Raw genomic sequence first — 17,347 nt, forward strand, 5'->3', positions numbered from 1 at the left:
ATGGACAAAGATCTCAAGGGCATAGTGGTTGGGAAAAATGAGTTCAAATTACAAGCATTTGCCGACGACAAAATAATAATGTTGGAAGATCCAGCGAAGACCCTACCTAAATTGAAAGAAAAATTATTGGTATATGGGAAGGTAGCGGGATTAAAAGTTAATAATCAGAAAACCAAATTGATGATTAAAAATATAAGGAAGGAGGAGGAAGAAAGAATACAATTGATTAGTGATTGGGAGATAGTGAGGAAAATTAAATATTTGGGAGTTATTATATCCAATAATAATGTGGAATTATTTGATAATAATTATGCAAAAATTTGGAGAAAAGTAAAAGAGGATTTGGAGAAATGGAAGGGATTGAATTTAACTCTTTCGGGCAGGATAGCCTCAATCAAAATGATGGTGTTACCAAAACTGATATTTTTATTTCAAATGCTACCGATAAAACTCAAAAAGGAAACATTTGAGACATGGAAGAAAGACTTAAGCAACTTTATTTGGCAAGGAAAGAAAGCAAGAGTACAATATAGGATATTAACTGATGCAAAAGAAAGGGGAGGTTGGGGAGTCCCAAACTTGAAATTGTACTATGCTGCATCTTGTTTGTGTTGGATGAGGGAATGGTTCCTGTTGGAAGATTTGGAGCTGCTCAAGTTGGAAGGATTTAGGAACACCGGAGGTTGGCATGCATACCTATTAAAAGAAAGGAAAGGAGAATATACATCATTTACAAATCATGCGTTTAAAAAACCCCTATTTGATATATGGGAGGAATTTAGAAACTTATTAGAACCCAAAGTACCATGGTGGATCTCACCCCTAGAAATGTCAGCGATGAATAAGGAGCCTAAAGGGGGTAGATGGCCAACATATAAAGAACTGATTAGGAAAATTAATAACCAGTACGAGCTGAAACCATACAACCAGATTGAGCAATATTGTCAAAGTTGGTTACACTACCTCCAATTACAATCAATTTTTAAGAAACACAAAGCAATTGGATTTGAAGAAAAGAGATTGAAGTTGCAAGAACTTTTATTAGAAAATCAGGAAAAACCATTGGCAAAAATTTACAAATTTTTATTGGAGTGGGAAATGAAAGACGAGGCAGTCAAACATGTAATGATAAAATGGGCTCAAGACATAGGGAGGGTAATCTATGTTAACCAGTGGGAAAAACTATGGAGGGAGGGGATAAATTTCACAGCGTGCATGGCGATAAGAGAAAATATATGGAAGATGGTATACAGGTGGCACCTGACAGCAGCTAAACTAGCTGAAATCTACAGAAATAATCAAAACAAATGTTGGAAATGCAAGGAGAAACTAGGGGATTTCTTCCACTGCTGGTGGAGTTGTAGTAGGATCAGCACATATTGGTCAGGCATATATGAAGAAATGAAAAAAAATGCTTAGATTTACATTTGAGAAAAAGCCAGAGATCTTATTACTAAGCATGATCCCTGAAGACATACCGACAGATAGGAAGAACATACTCCTCTATGCGTGTGCGGCAGCCAGAGCGCTGATCGCGCAAAACTGGAAAGGAGATAAGATCCCATTGATACAGGATTGGTATATAAAATTGGCCGAATATATGACTCTAGCAAAGCTAACTGCAATGATCAGAAGGATACCCAAACAAAAAATTAAGGAAGAGTGGAAATATGTGGATGAGTATTTTTATAAACAAAGAATAAGCACAAAGTTGGTGATATGTTTAGACTGAGAGGCACAAGATGGTAAGAAATAAGGGAATGGAAAGGGGAGAAATATAGTTTAATTAACAAAGAGAAGGAGAAGCTTAGTAGAAATAAATTATGAGATGGAACCGATTATAAGTGTTTGGAAGTCGAAATACTATCTTGTCTTTCCTAATCTCTACTCACCTTTCCTTTTCTCTCTTTCCCTCCTCCTATCCCATCCTCTCCCTCTCTCCCCCCCACCATAGACTTACCTTAGACATCTCTTCTTGCTCCCCTTTTTCTCTATTCTTGTTCCCTTTTCCTGTTCTTCTCATATTCTAGTCTTCTTGCTCCAAGATGCTTGAAGACTATGTTCGTGTTTTGGAATATTGAGATTTTGAAGTCTATGTAACATTGCTACAATATTTGAGCTATTTGTAAAGTTTGCATTTGTCATATGTATTTTCCTTTTGTAATTCTAATATGCAATAAAGGTTTTTATTCTTAAAAAAAAACCCACAACAATCCAGGATAGCAGCGGGAAATGGCACTGGAATAAGGGAGTTTCCCACAAAAAAGGGAGGGTTGACAGCTATGCAATAGCGTCTCCTAAAAATGTTACACTTCACTTGGGAAGACAGGTGAACTAATGCCAGTGTACTGGAAGAAGCAAAGATCACCAGTGTCAAAGCAATGATTCTTCAACATCAACTTCGTTGGACTGGTCATGTTGTGTGGATGCCCGATGATCGTCTTCAAAAGCAACTACTCTATTCCAAACTTAAAAATGGAAAGCGTAGTGCTGGTGGTCAACAGAAGAGGTTCAAAGACTCTGTCAAGGCAATTATCAAAAAATGTAGTATAAACACTGTCAGTTGGGAAACACTGGCCTGTGAGCGCTCCAGTTGCCTTTACCAAAGGTGTCATGGGCTTTGAAGACACTCGAACTCAGGACGAAAGGGAGAAACGTGCTAAGAGGAAGGCACGCTTGGCAAGCATAGCTGTCAACCCTCCCTTTTTTTTACTGGAAATTCCCTTATTCCAGCCATTTCCCGCTGCTATCCTGAATTGTTAGATATACTGTAGACAGGTGAGGCTGGTGCTGATCCCTTATTTTCAAATCCAAAAGTTGACAGCTATGTTGGTAAGCCCTCACTGTGATCAACTCCCAGAAATCTATGTCCCCACTGTGGAAGAATTGGCCTCCACAGTCACTTACGGACTCACTGTTAAAACCATGTTTATGGAAGACAATCTTACTCAGTTTGGCATGGCGGCCAAAAAAGAAGAATGAAGAAGATATTACAAATGCATTTACATAAATCTAGTCTGGAACCCCCCCCCCCCGAAAGTACAACTCATAAAACTCAGGACTATAATGATTTGATGACGATGCCATGCCATGCCATCCAGATGCTCTGTGCATAAAAAAAGTATCAAAGGGTGGCAATTCTAGGGAAGAGGACTAGAGTGAGAGCAGCATTTCTTTGGACTCTTCTTTCCATCTGTGCCTGCACAGGAACCATTTACAGTCCCTTAGCCTCATTAACAGCTCCCTTGACAGGCTCCACTGGCTGTATTCAACGGGGATTAGAATTAGCTGAAATGCAGTGAAGTGAGTTGTTGTGTGTGCCTTGCTTATTACTTTAACTTCCTGCTTCTGTCAGCTACTAATTTGCAAGTGTTTGTGGGCAGGGTATCTCTAACACTGTTTCCAAGTATCATTTTCTCTCTCTTCCTCTTTCCCTCCCCTTCAAATGCCTAGTAATAGTGTTTGAAAGTACCAGCCCATTCAAAAACCCACAATTTTGAGCTGAACAGCACCTGGTGAAATCTCATACCGTTTGCAGAGAGTTTCACTTAAAAAGTCATGATTACAGTTTACTGGCCTTCCTTACCGGTATATATTCCTCCAAGAAAAGGGAGGAAGGGTTGCAGGGAGAGGAGACTATGGGGGCAGGAAAGCAAAGAATAAGCAATTGGTTTATTTCCTCAAATGATGTTTGAAATCATCAATGATGTTATTTATTGCTTTTTTTTTGTTTGTTTCCAAGAAAAATAGCCCTTAGAGTCATTTTCAGGATAAGACAAAGAGAGATCTTGTCCTTGATACGCACAGACATAGCAGCGGCGCTTGTCATTCTCAATGGTGCCAGGGCGGGGCTAAACTAAATTTGGGGGCGCTGGGTGGATCTTTGCACCCCAGTGCCGCAAATGCTGAAGACAGCCCTTCATAGGATGCAGAGGGCTGGGCTTCTGTACCCTTGAGGAGTTGTGTATAAAATGGATTTTGGCAGGTGTAGTTTGTCACTTCTTTCTTTGATCGCCAAAGAAAGAAGAAGAAGAAGAAGAAGAAGAAGAAGAAGAAGAAGAAGAAGAAGAAGAAGAAGAAGAAGAAGAAGAAGAAGAAGAAAATGGATTTTGGCAGGTGTAGTTTGTCACTCAGGGAGTGGAGTGGGGGGGTACTCCACACTGAATTCTGTCTTCAGTGCAGCTGTTCTCATGGTCCCTATGGGTACCAGCAGGTTCAGGTAACACCCCAGTCTGCAATTACTTACCTATTTTGTGCCCTACAGTAAACCTGGCGTTTTTTGGTCCTCCACATAAACCCCGGGAGAGGAGTTTGGTTGAGAGACAGTGTGACGTAATCAAGTCTGTCAAGCAAGTTTCTTGTCTGAGCAAAAGTCTGAACCCAGGCCTCCTCAGTCCAAGTCCAGCTCTCTATTCACAACATCATAAAAATCATAATAATCATCCTCATTATCGACATTTATATATGCTCTTCAGCAAAAGATCACAGGTCTGGTTGTCAGTTGGATTGTAGACCTTGACTTGTACAGGCAGCAGATCCAGCAATGATCCTGTTATAATGTGCAATGTGGAGAAGGAGGGTATGGTCTGATTCTCTGCCCGAAACCCTGGAGAACAGGTGGACCAATGATCTGCCTCGGTACAAGGCAACTTCCTATGCACCTATAAAAAAATATTTATGGCTATTGGGCATGGGAACAAAATGGTTGTTTGAAGGGCCTAATGCATTTGTATGAACCTAAGACTGACCTTGGGGCTCTGCTCAGTTGTAGTAAGGTGATGCGGGTGGCGCTGTGGTTCAAACCACTGAGCCTCTTGGGCTTGCCGATCAGAAGGTTGGCGGTTTGAATCCTCGCGACAGAATGAGCTCCCGTTGTTCTGTCCCAGCTCCTGACAACCTAGCAGTTCAAAAGCACACCTATGCAAGTAGATAAATAGGTACCGCTGTGGTGGGAAGGTAAACGACATTTCTGTGCACTCTAGATTCCCTCACAGTGTCCTGTTGTGCCAGAAGCGGTTTAGTCATGCTGGCCACATGACCCAGAAAGCTGTCTGTGGACAAACGCTGGCTCCCTTGGCCTGAAAGCGAGATGAGTGCTGCAACCCCACAGTCGCCTTTGACTGGACTTAACCGTCCAGGGGTCCTTTACCTTTTACCTTTACCTTAGTAAGGTCTGTCAGGTAGACATAGGCATGAGAGATAACAAGGTCTTTTCTGTGATGGCCCCATCTCTGTGGAATGAATGCTCTTCCCTGACTAATTTAAAATGGATCTTAAAGAGCTGAATGCTCCAGTCTGCTTTTCATTGGTGCTGCTTTACATAATATTGGCCAGGAGAAGAATGCTTAATAAGGCTGACAACATTTGCCATTAACCCAGTTTGTGTGTGCAGTAGAACCTTTACTTATGACTGTCTCTACTTGGGCCCGATCCAAGTCGTGACCGCAGCAATCCCAGAAGTAAAGACTGGGTTTGCTGTGATTCGTGTACGTGCAGAAGCAGCTGTTGCCGCCTGCAGATGCACACAACAGCACTTCTACCAGTGACCCGTTTCGCCTAAAGGACAGGCTGCCAGAATGGATTATGGTGGTAAGTAGAGGTTCCACTGTATAATGAAAATGAACTGTTGGGAATGAGTTTCAGCCATCCAATTTTTCTTCACTGCAAGCCTCCCCAACTCAAGAAGCCAATAGCTTGAGCCTCATTGGATATAACTGGGAACATATGGAGGTGCCACCACCCAGGAGACCGTGGCTTCCGCGGCTTCTGATTGAGTGCAGGAAGCTCCTGCAGCCAATCGGAAACTGCGCCATGGTTTCCGAACGATTCCGGGAGTCGAATGGACTCCATACCCTCCAATATTTCTCCAATGGAAATAGGGATGTCCTAAGGAAAAGCATTTCGAATCCCTGTGACGGGGTGAGCTCCCGTTGCTTGGTCCCAGCTCCTGCCAACCTAGCAGTTTGAAAGCATGTCAAAATGCAAGTAGATAAATAGGAACCGCTACAGCGGGAAGGTAAACGGCGTTTCCATGTGCTGCTCTGGTTTGCCAGAAGCGGCTTTGTCATGCTGGCCACATGACCTGGAAGCTATACACCGGCTCCCTCGGCCAATAATGCGAGATGAGCGCGCAACCCCAGAGTCGGTCACGACTGGACCTAATGGTCAGGGGTCCCTTTACCTTTAAGGAAAAGCAGGTCATTCCAGGATGTCCCTGGAAAATAGGGGCACTTGGAGGGTCTGTACTCACTGTTTGTTTGAAGCAGTATTTCCATGTGGGGACTATGCATACAGTTGCCAGGCATGAAACTGTATATTTGTGAAGGAAACAGTACCTATGTGTGGAATTGCGACTGCCCTTTTTTCAAGCACCTGCAATTGTGTGCATTGCATAAGTCACATGGAGGAAATAGTTCTAATACCGGCCTTCTGGCTATCTGGTGGGGTAGCTTCCTTCCGGGGTTCCTACTGAGCAAGTAAGATCCTCTCCTTCAAAAAGAAAATTAATTTCATCCTCTGAACACACTATATAATTCAGCCATACCTTACTGGGTTTGATGTCAGAATCGTGGAGGTGCCTCTCCTGACCTAAGAGTTTGTGGATTCAATTATTGATATCAGATATGCTGCCTTTATGGCTGGGGCTCCTGTCTCTGACAACACTGATGGATCAAGAGAGAGAGAGACAGAGAGAGACAGAGAGAGAGAGCATAGCGCTGAAGTTTCTAATTTAAATTGGAATTTGCTCTTTAGCAGGCATGATGAGCAATGGATTTGCCAAACATAGCCTCCTCGGTGCTTAAATTGCTTTTTCGGTTGGTCCCACCCACAAAAAAATGTTAAGCAAATACAACAAAATAATGCTGTTCTGGCAAAAGTTCAAAGTAATGTTGCGGGTGATTGTGGGAATGCTACAGATGTGGCAGGCAAGTCTAACAAAATTTGTCAGGAAGTGCCAGATGTAAATTGGGAGCAATTAGCGAGAAGAGAGGAGTTTGTGCCTGAAATAGAAATTAGATGCCAAGTTTAAATACGTGACAAAAGTAAATACCCATCTTTTCCCAGGAGAAATTATTTGGGGCTGTTTAAATATGTCAAAGGGCCTCCAGGAGCCAAATAGACATTTTATTATTATTATTTTTTTAGAAAAGGAATCCTCTAAAATTTAGGTCAGCTCCCTCCCTCCACTGCTGCGAATTTATCACAGAGCAAGCAGTTTAGTGAGTTAATCCGGACAATGATTTCTTGAGTAAGTTACCTTACTTGTGCTGTGCATTTGTGCAACATCCCGTCAGGTGGGGAGATCCTGGCTCTCTGGTCAGGTGCAGAAGTGTGGTATGGTAAGGCTATAATAGCAACAATCTCTGTGTGCAAATATAGAGGCTGTATGCCCTGACTGACAGCTGCCCTGGGACTGAAGAGCTGGAGGCAGCAAACTATGGTCTCTGCAGTCAGCCAGGCAGTGGTGTCCGGTACCCATTGTGACTGGTAGGGAGGCCAGTGACAGGCAGGCAAGTGTGGGATACCTGATGACCATCAAAGCTTGATAGGGCAGTGGTCCATTTGCATAATAATAATAATAATAATAATAATAATAATAATAATAATAATAAATTTATTTATACCCTGCCCATCTGGCTGGGTATCCGCAGCCACAACAGAATATTAAAAACACGATAAAACATCAAACTTCCCTAAAAACTTCCCTGCCTTCAGATGTCTTCTAAAAGTCAGAGAGTTGTTTATTTCCTTGACATCTGATGGGAGGGCATTCCACAGGGGCAGGTGCCACTACCGAGAAGGCCCTCTGCCTGGTTCCCTGTAACTGTGCTTCTCACAGTGAGGGAACCGCCAGAAGGCCCTCGGAGCTGGATCTCAGTGTCTGGGCTGAACGATGGGGGTGGAGACGCTCCTTCGGGTATACTGGGCTGAGGCCGTTTAGGGCTTTAAAGGTCAGCGCCAACACTTTGAGTTGTGCTCGGAAACGTACTGGGAGCCAATGAAGGTCTTTCAAGACCGGTGTTATATGGTTTCGGCAGCCACTCCCAGTCACCAGTCTGGCTGCCACATTCTGGATTAATTGTAGATCCAGGTCACCTTCAAAGGTAGCCCCATGTAGAGCGCATTACAATAGTTCAAGCAGGAGATAACTACAGCATGCACCGCTCTGGCGAGATAGTCTGCGGGCAGGTAGGGTCTCAGCCTGCGTACCAGGTGGTCCTAGTGAGCCAGCCTCCACCACAGCCAGGGGAGAACATAATGGCAAACTGGAGATCACCCTGGTCCCTTCTATAGGCTGGGCCGCTAGAGAAAGAACAGCCATGAGGAGCTTGCTTCCTTACTCCCCACCAGAAAGAATGCTTATAAGAACTTTGTAACTAAGAGCATGAGTTTGCTTACTCCTCCTCCCTCCCAATTCCTTTTCCTTTTGTGACATGTCTTTTAGAGAGTTGACCTGTGACCAGGGACTTATCGCTGATCTTTGTAAGTCAATTTGGGAACCTTTTTGGATTGAAGAGCCGGGTGAAGATGCTTCAGAACCTTCTCAAGGCTTTCTAGATGCAGTGAAAAGTCACGAAACATCTGACCCCAGATCCTCATTGGTCCTATTCCTAGTTTATATTAGTTTGATAATTATAATCAAGGAAGTCAAGATTGTCACACACTAGAAAAAGCGTAGAAGGGTTTTTTTAAACCAACAAATAACCAGGCAATACTCAAGTAGAGTTTCTACACACCGGACACTCTCAATAATAATAGTATTAATAATAAAACATCAAACATTAAAAATTTCCCTATACAGGGCTGCCTTCAGGAGACTTCTGAAAGTTGTATAGTTATTTATCTCCATGATATCTGATGGGAGTGTCAGCTTGCATTTCTTAGTACAGAAAGTATTGATCTGATGTGTAGAGATCTTTCCTATTCTGATTCATTCAAGAGGGTTCTGGAAAGCCTGAAAGCTGGCAGAAGGTTTTTTGTTTGGGTTATATACCTTCTGGGAAGCTGAGTACAGCTGGTTTAAACTGGTTCTGTTATCCTTTCTGTCAAGGTTGCATTGTCTATAAAAGCAAGGCTAGGAGGAGCCTGGATTATTCACTTTCTCTTTCTATCTCTTTGTTCTAGTGTTCTGTTCTGTACGCTTAGTGTTAAGGTTTAGTCTTATTACAAGTATTGTAAGTTTTATTGTAAGTGCTGCAACTGGGTTTTTATGGACTGTGCCAATCCGGAATGTACAGTCATACCTTGGTTTAAGTATGCCTCGGTTTGAGTATTTTCAGTTTAAGTACTCCGCGGACCCGTCTGGAACAGATTAGTCCACTTTCCATTACTTTCAATGGGAAAGTTCGCTTCAGGTTAAGTACGCTTTAGGTTAAGTACAGACTTCCGGAACCAATTGTGTTTGTAAACTCAGTTACCACTGTATTGGATTTGTGACCATTAGGCTCATTTGCCTTCAGTAGCAAGTAAAGCTCTGCCGGATGAAGTACAGTTGCCTCAGGCTTATTTTTTGGGAACTCTGCTATGTGTTTAAGTTTTTTTTCCTTCCCAGAAGAGGCTGGGGCGACAGGGAAAGTGTTCCACAGAGAAGGCCCTCTGCCTAGATATGCCTCACTGCTAACTTTCATCGATCCTCCACAAAAATGTGGAACACCCCCCCCCATTACCCATCAAGGGAACATGAAGCAGGAAAAAGGCCCCCATGCCTGATAAACTGGCTGCACCAGCCACATACGTATTTATAGGCCCAGTTTGGGCGTCAATAGCCTTAAACGACTTAAAAGTCCTCTTTACAATCAAGTGGTGCGTGCATTTTCTTTAGTAAATAAATGAAACACAAGTGGCCCCATTTTTTGGGGGGGGGGATTTTAAAGTAAAATATCTTTATGTCAGCCTGCTTTCTTTTTATTAAATTGCTGCTGCCTTTATTAACTGCTGTTGGTATGAACTGCCACCGCTGCATTTTAAGGAAATTGCAATGTGGTTTTAATTGGATGATGATGATTGCATGTCTAAATGTGTATAATTAGGTCTGTATATAGAAAGGGCAACTGTGTCCTGAAAGGGAGCCTACGAATCAGGTTATTTCTAAATGAACAAACTGGAGGTGGTCCTTCCTACCCCCTGAGGATAATGGGTTCATCTGATAAGAAATATTTCCTGCTTCAGCTCCATGTTCAGGACTGGAATGAAGTGCCTGAAAGTGTCCTTTGGGCAGCAGCCATTAACAAAGGAGTGCTGCGGAAATATCGAGGCCAATTAGTCAGAGCTTATACCAAATGTGCCCTTATCATTCACAGACGGGGACCAGTTTCCTGCGAGAGATCAGCCAAAAGAGGTTAGCCTGCTCTCCGCAGGCTGGAAGCAGATCCTGTGCTTTGGTTTCAGTGTCTCGTGTCTCATATCAATCACCTTGTTCAATTCCTGATTCAGCGGCACTAACTCATGTGCTGTAATTAAATGCAGGTTCTTCCGTATCTCTCTCCCTTCCTCTCAGATCACATACACACATTCTCATCATGTCTTCTCGCCTCCCTTAAGCATTGACACATCCTTCGCGCACAGTAGCTGAATAGGTTCTGCTGAAGCAGGAAAAAAAAATAAGCAATCTTCCTTTTGTCAGGTTGATTATCCAATCTTTCCTTTCGGGAACTGAAGTGTACTTGCGCCTCCCCGTTTCCACAACCGCTCTATAGTGGCTTTACTCTGCGCATGGTGAAATGCGTCTTTGTCTGCTAAGTGCAACAATTTTGAGCTGGAATCAATAACACTCCAGTTGTTAGCTTTGATTTGTTCATCCCGGTGACTTCTATAATGCTATTTTTCTTTGGTGGTTTAGTTTTGGGAGTTTATGATGAAGCTGCCTTGAGGACAAAACAAGGACACAGAGCTTTTCTGTTATGGGCCCTTTCTTTAAAAAAAATAATTAAAAAAATCCTTCCAGTTGCACCTTAGAGACCAACTAGGTTTGTCATAGGTATGAGCTTTCGTGCACGAAAGCTCATACCTATGACAAACCTAGTTGGTCTCTAAGGTGCAACTGGAAGGATTTTTAATATTTTGTTTTAACTACATCAGACCAACACGGCTACCTACCTGTAACGGGCCCTTTCTTTGTTAAGGAGACATCAGTATTTCATAGAATCATAGAACAATAAAATTGTGGAGTTGGAAGGGACCATGAGGGTCATCTAGTCCAACCCCCCTGCAATGCAGGAACCTTTTCCCAATCGTGGGGCTCAAACCCATGACTTTGAGGTACATGGTCTATAGATGGTCATGGTCTTCACGCGATAGCTAAGGTTAAGACCACTCAGTGCATTACCATTCCAGCGTTGACCAACACAAGGCCAAGAATGCCTGAACAGGGCATATGTTAGTTATACAAAATAAATAAGATGATAATGAATAGGAATACAAATTATTATACAAAATAAATTTTCAGTTTCTAAACTATCCTTAAAGAAATAACACAAACATACACACAAGCATACCGTTGGCACCTGTTTGGCCACACAGAGAACAGGATGCTGAATTAAATCGACCTTTGGTCTGAAGCAGTAGGGCTCTACTTCTTGTGCACGTTTAGCCTTAATTCGTCCAATTCTGAAAGTCTGTAATAACCATATATATAATAATATATGATTTTTAAAAGTCGGAAGGGGGAAATCCTCTCAAATGATTTGAATGCTTTTGCATTGCATGGCTCTGGAGTCCTCTGTGTTCAAGGAAGGTCATGATGAATTAGCTTCTCTTGCTGTCTTCCAGGTCCTCACCATCTCTGTGGTGTAATCTTGCCACTTAAAGCTCAGCATTCCTAAGCACGTCAATAGGAGAGAAGGGTCAAGTGGGAGGATTGGTCTACTGGCTACAGTCGTTGCATCAATTCTTTTTCTTCTTCAATGGGAGAGCCTTGGGTTTGTTTTTTTTTTTTGCCGTTTCTGTGGGGACGGTGCATACCGAGGAGCAGGACTCTTCCCGGAGAAAGATCACAGCAGAAACCCAGGTGCCAAGGTGGCCGGACTTCCGGTACCTTGGATAGCTCCATTTGCACAACTTGCTCCAACCAAAAGCTGGAGGCTGACTGAAGCTTTCCAAGCCCTTCCATCCAGCTAAGCACCACACAGCTTCTTAAAGGGCTCTCCTTCTCCTTCTACCTGTGCATTCTTGCCTCCCATGGTCCTTGTGCTATTGGGCAGGTATTGTGCTTGACACCTCAGCCTTTGCTCCGATGGTCTTCTGGTGGCTCTCTCATTGCAAGAAGTGAAGTTACAAGGAAGCAGGCAGAGGGCCTTCTTGGCAGTGGCATCCTCCTTGCGGAATGCCCTCCCATCCGATTCAAGGAGCTAAAGAACTACACAACTTTTAGAAGACACCTAAAGACAGCCCTGTATTGGGGAGTCTTTAAAGTTTGACGTTTTATTATGTCTTTATATGTGCTGGAAGCTGCCCAGAGTGACTGGGGAAACCCATCCAGATGGGTGGGGTATAACTAATAAATTTATTGTTATATTAGATTCAGTATCAGAAAACTGATTTCAGTTCCTTTAGCCAGCTATACAAGATGAATTTTAACAGGGAGAAATGTAAAGTACTACACTTGGGCAAAAAATATATGAAAGGCACAAATACAGGATGGGTGACACCTGGCTTGAGAGCAGTACATGTGAAAAGGATCTAGGAGTCTTGGTAGACCACAAACTTGACATGAGTCAACAGTGTGATGCAGCAGCTAAAAAAGCCAATGCAATTCTGGCTGTATCAATACGAGTATAGCATCTAGATCAAGGGAAGTAATAGCACCACTGTATTCTGCTCTGGTCAGACCTCACCTGGAGTACTGTGTCCAGTTCTGGGCACCACAGTTCAAGAAGGATACTGACAAGCTAGAACGTGTCCAGAGGAGGGCAACCAAAATGGTCAAAGGCCTGGAAACGATGCCTTATGAGGAACGGCTTAGGGAGCTGGGTATGTTTAGCCTGGAGAAGAGAAGGTTAAGGGGTGATATGATAGCCATGTTCAAATATATATAAGGATGTCATATAGAGGAGGGAGAAAGGTTGTTTTCTGCTGCTCCAGAGAAGCGGACACGGAGCAATGGATTCAAACTACAAGAAAGAAGATTCCACCTAAGCATTAGGAAGAACTTCCTGACAGTAAGAGCTGTTCGGCAGTGGAATTTGCTGCCAAGGAGTGTGGTGGAGTCTCCTTCTTTGGAGGTCTTTAAGCGGAGGCTTGATGGCTATATGTCAAGAATGCTTTGGTGGTGTTTCCTGCTTGGCAGGGGGTTGGACTGCATGGCCCTTGTGGTCTCCTCCAACTCTATGATTCTATGATATAGCAGCCCTGGATATGACCAGCTCATCTTCCTCTGTCTCTGAGCCTTGGCTTTCACTCAAGGTTGGGGCTACGGGAAGAAGTGCCCCAATTCCTTCTGTTGCCTTCTTATCCCTCTTTATGCTTTTGGATGGTACCAGTTGCTACTGACGTTCAAGGAGAAAGAGGTGGATGGGACAGACTTGCTCTCAGACAATGAGAACATGTTGTCTGCTCACAGAATGCATGTTGCACTGAGCGAAGGCTCAATTTGCTACACTATGCAATATACACACAAGCAAGTCTGGGATAAGCTGTCACTAAAGAGTGAGAAACTGTTGTTTTCTGAAATAGCTCAATAACATTTGCATTCCTATGAAAAAGTGAATGCACTTTCTCTATATAGCAATTTCATGGTTGGGGGAAAGAGTTGATTGCTGCTGAGAAATGGATAATTCATCATCTCAGTCTTGAGTAAGGTACTTAATGGCATTCAGATGAGATATACAAGGTAACCTTAATCCTGTTTTCTGTAGTACATTCCCCCCCCCCCCAATTTGAAATACCAGAAAAAATGTACAGTATCATATTAAGAAGCTCCCAATGCATTTGCGCTCTCTCTCTCTCTCTCTCTCTCTCTCTCTCTCTCTCTCTCTCTCTCTCTCTCTCTCTCTCACACACACACACACACACACACACAATATTCCTTGTATTTCAGAACATAATGTGTCCTTTTTAAAAAAAAACAAACAAAAATATACCGCACAGCCCTTAAATGGTTTTGAATTAGATGTCTGATTTAATTATTTAGGAATCCAGAGTAATTTAGGATCTTCATGGCGCAATCCTATATTCTAGTTATGCTGCCGGGGGGGGGGGCAGAGATAATATCACTGTTATGACAACAGAATGGTCGTCTTTTCCTATGTGTCCTCAGAAAAGCACACAAACTCATAATCCTGGAGACATTCCCCCTGCACTGGCAACATGCCAAATAGTGTCCCCAGTGTGGTTCACTCCCGATGATGTTTGTTGGACTCTCAGCCTCGGTTATCATGGCCAATGGTCAGGGATGCATAGCTGCCAAGTTTTCGCTTTTCTCGCAAGGAAGCCTATTCAGCATAAGGGAAAATCCCTGTAAAAGAAGGATAACTTGGCAGCTATGGGGATGATGGCAGTTAGTCCAACAACATTTGGAGCAGGCACCCCCAAACTTTGGCCCTCCAGATGCTTTGGACTACAATTCCCATCATCCCTGACCACTGGTCCTGTTAGCTAGGTGTCAGAGGTTCTTGCGGCTACTCTTGAGTAATGACGCTCCACATCTGCTTGTCTTTAATGTTTTTTTTATTGTGCATTCTATTTACAGAGCAAAGTGTCTGGAAAACATGTCTGCTTAGTCTGAGTCAGAACCTCACAATGGCTTCTTTCTGTTTCGTGCCCAACATAACAGCTTGGGAACCCCAAAGTGCCTCCCTCTTGTCCTATGGGGTGTCATGCGCCTCAATTCAGGCGTTGGGGGGGAGGGCCGTCCTTCTGACTGGTCTCCCATCATTTCCTCCCCAGCTGCCTCCCTCTCTACTCGGTGTTGAGGCTCTTTGACGCTGCTAGAGCCTCTTCCCTCCTCTCTGCTTCCTGATTACTGTAATCTGATCCGCTACTGGACTTACTGCTCTGAGGGGAACCTGACCTGATGAGGGGGGGGGCCTGTTCCCTATAAGCCCTCCCCCTTACACTAGGGATCATGGGAGTTGTAGGCCAAAACATCTGGAGGGCTGCAGTTTGGGGATGCCTGATTTGGAGGGAACCACCTTGGCTAACCAAAATCTGAAGGCAACTCTGTATTGGGAATTTTTTTTATTGTCTAATGTTTTACAATTTTTAATGTGCTGTAAGCTGCCCAGAGTGGCTTTTTAAAGCATGGTTAAAAATACATTGAATTTTCCATAAGGCCCACTAACTCCATCTAGGGCCACATTGCATATTGCACTTAAAACACACTTAAAACGTAGATAGATAGATAGATAGATAGATAGATAGATAGATAGATAGATAGATGATAGATGGATGATAGATATATACTTTATTGTCATTGCATAGTACAACAAAATTGAATGCCATCCCATAAAAAACAAAACAAAAACACAATTATAGCCACACACACACACACATACATGCACACCCATCACAACTCCCCAAGATCATATTATTTAGTTACAGCGTTTAAGGTGATTATAGCTCTTGGATAGAAACTGTTTTTTAAATTGATTCGTTCTTGATTTAATTGTTCTGTTTCTCTTGCCCGAAGGCAACGGCGCAAAAAGACTATATCCGGGATGAGATGAATCCTGTAAGATAATATTTGCATTTTTAAGGCAACGGAAATTGTATAGTTCTTCCAGAGATGGGTGAGGATGACCAATAATCTTTTGGGCTGTGGTTATGACCTTCTGGAGCACTTTCCTGTCCATGACTGTGTCTGGCTGAAAACTGGCTTGGCTGAAAACCAAGCACAGATACAGTATGTGAGAATGCTCTCTATGGAGCCTCGGTAGAAGGACACCAGCAGTCTCTCACTCAGCTTGTTCTTTTAAAAAAAGTTTTTAACCATTCCCCTGGCACATCAGAGGTGTCCTGCAAGCACATCTGTCAGACAGTGATGTATCTTGCATTACCCCAACATAACCTCTCAGCCGCGGCACATCTCAAGACCTAGATTGCTCTGTTAATTTCCTTTCCATTAGTTTACCCTGTGAGCTCTCCAGCTCTAAATGTAGCGAGGGAAAGGACCAAATGTAAGAAAATTTGATTAAGGAAACGATTAACTTGTCATCAGCATAATCTCGGCAATCCTTAAATAGCGCCTTCTAATTCATGCATGTAAAGGACGTTAAGGAATATAGTGCTCTAGCAAGATGCTCACCAAGTGGGAAGAGTACATGAAATTGACAGCATAGCCTCGTTTGTCACCGGAGGCTCTGAATTTTCATACTTACAAATGCAAGAGGAGGCTGAGAGAGCGAGAGAGCTGGTCCACTGGTGGCTGGTGTTAAAATAGCCCTTAGCTCTGTATCAAGAAATCCCTTCCACAAGGCTGTTTCTAAAAATAAAGATAAAATTTGACTGCTGCTAAAACGATTGTAGCAAAAGAAAGAAAGAAAGAAATCTAGGGGAACCTTTGTGCTTTGCGAATGGCTTCGTGAAATTTGCCTTCATATAGCAGTGTGTTCGGAAAACCGTCAGGGGTTGGAAATGATTTGTTGCCATCCGTCTCGAGAGACAATGGAGTGCGTTTCTGGGGGTGCAGTCAAACCACTGCGATACCAGCACTGAAGTGACCTTCCCAGGGCACAAGCCTGAGCAATGTGCTTGGAGGTCCTGCCCAGTTGCCAATACCCCCTTTTGGCCTTGCTGATGTGGTTCAAAGAAAAGCAGAGCAATACAATTGGCACCAGCATTCCTACATTGCAGGAGGTTAGGTGATCCCCAGGAGCCCGTCTACCTCTACAATTCTCTGGTTCTGGGATCCTGTGCTATGCAGCTGGCAGAGTTCTGGGCAATTCATATCCTGCAATGTTGTTGGAGCTTCCCTGACTCACCGGTAGGACTGCTTTGTTAATCTATAAACAAGCAAACCATTAGAAATATTATTAACATGACATAGCCACCCCTCTGTGTTTCAATTAAAGTGTCCTACATATTTATTACCTGAAGAAAGAACTATAAATTTGTAAGTTCATATTACAGAAAAAAGCAATTCATATTAACATTATGCCTTCCTTTCCAGTACTCACTGAAGGCATGCCACTCTATATCAAATCTTGATTTTTATTACTTACCTTCCCATTCTTAACCTAACACACTCTGTAATTCAGTCAGTTGCCAGACCCTCCAAGTGTCCCTATTCTACAGGGATGTCCTTGATTTAGAGAAGCCATCCCAGTTTCTGATTTGATCCCGGAATGTCCCGCTTTTCCTTTTCTTGTTAACCGTTTAATCATGCCTGACTCTTCGTGACCCCATGGACCAG

The sequence above is a fragment of the Zootoca vivipara genome, chromosome 15 (assembly GCF_965207765.1).
Source record: "Zootoca vivipara chromosome 15, rZooViv2.hap1.1, whole genome shotgun sequence".
Classification (NCBI taxonomy): Eukaryota; Metazoa; Chordata; class Lepidosauria; order Squamata; family Lacertidae; genus Zootoca; species Zootoca vivipara.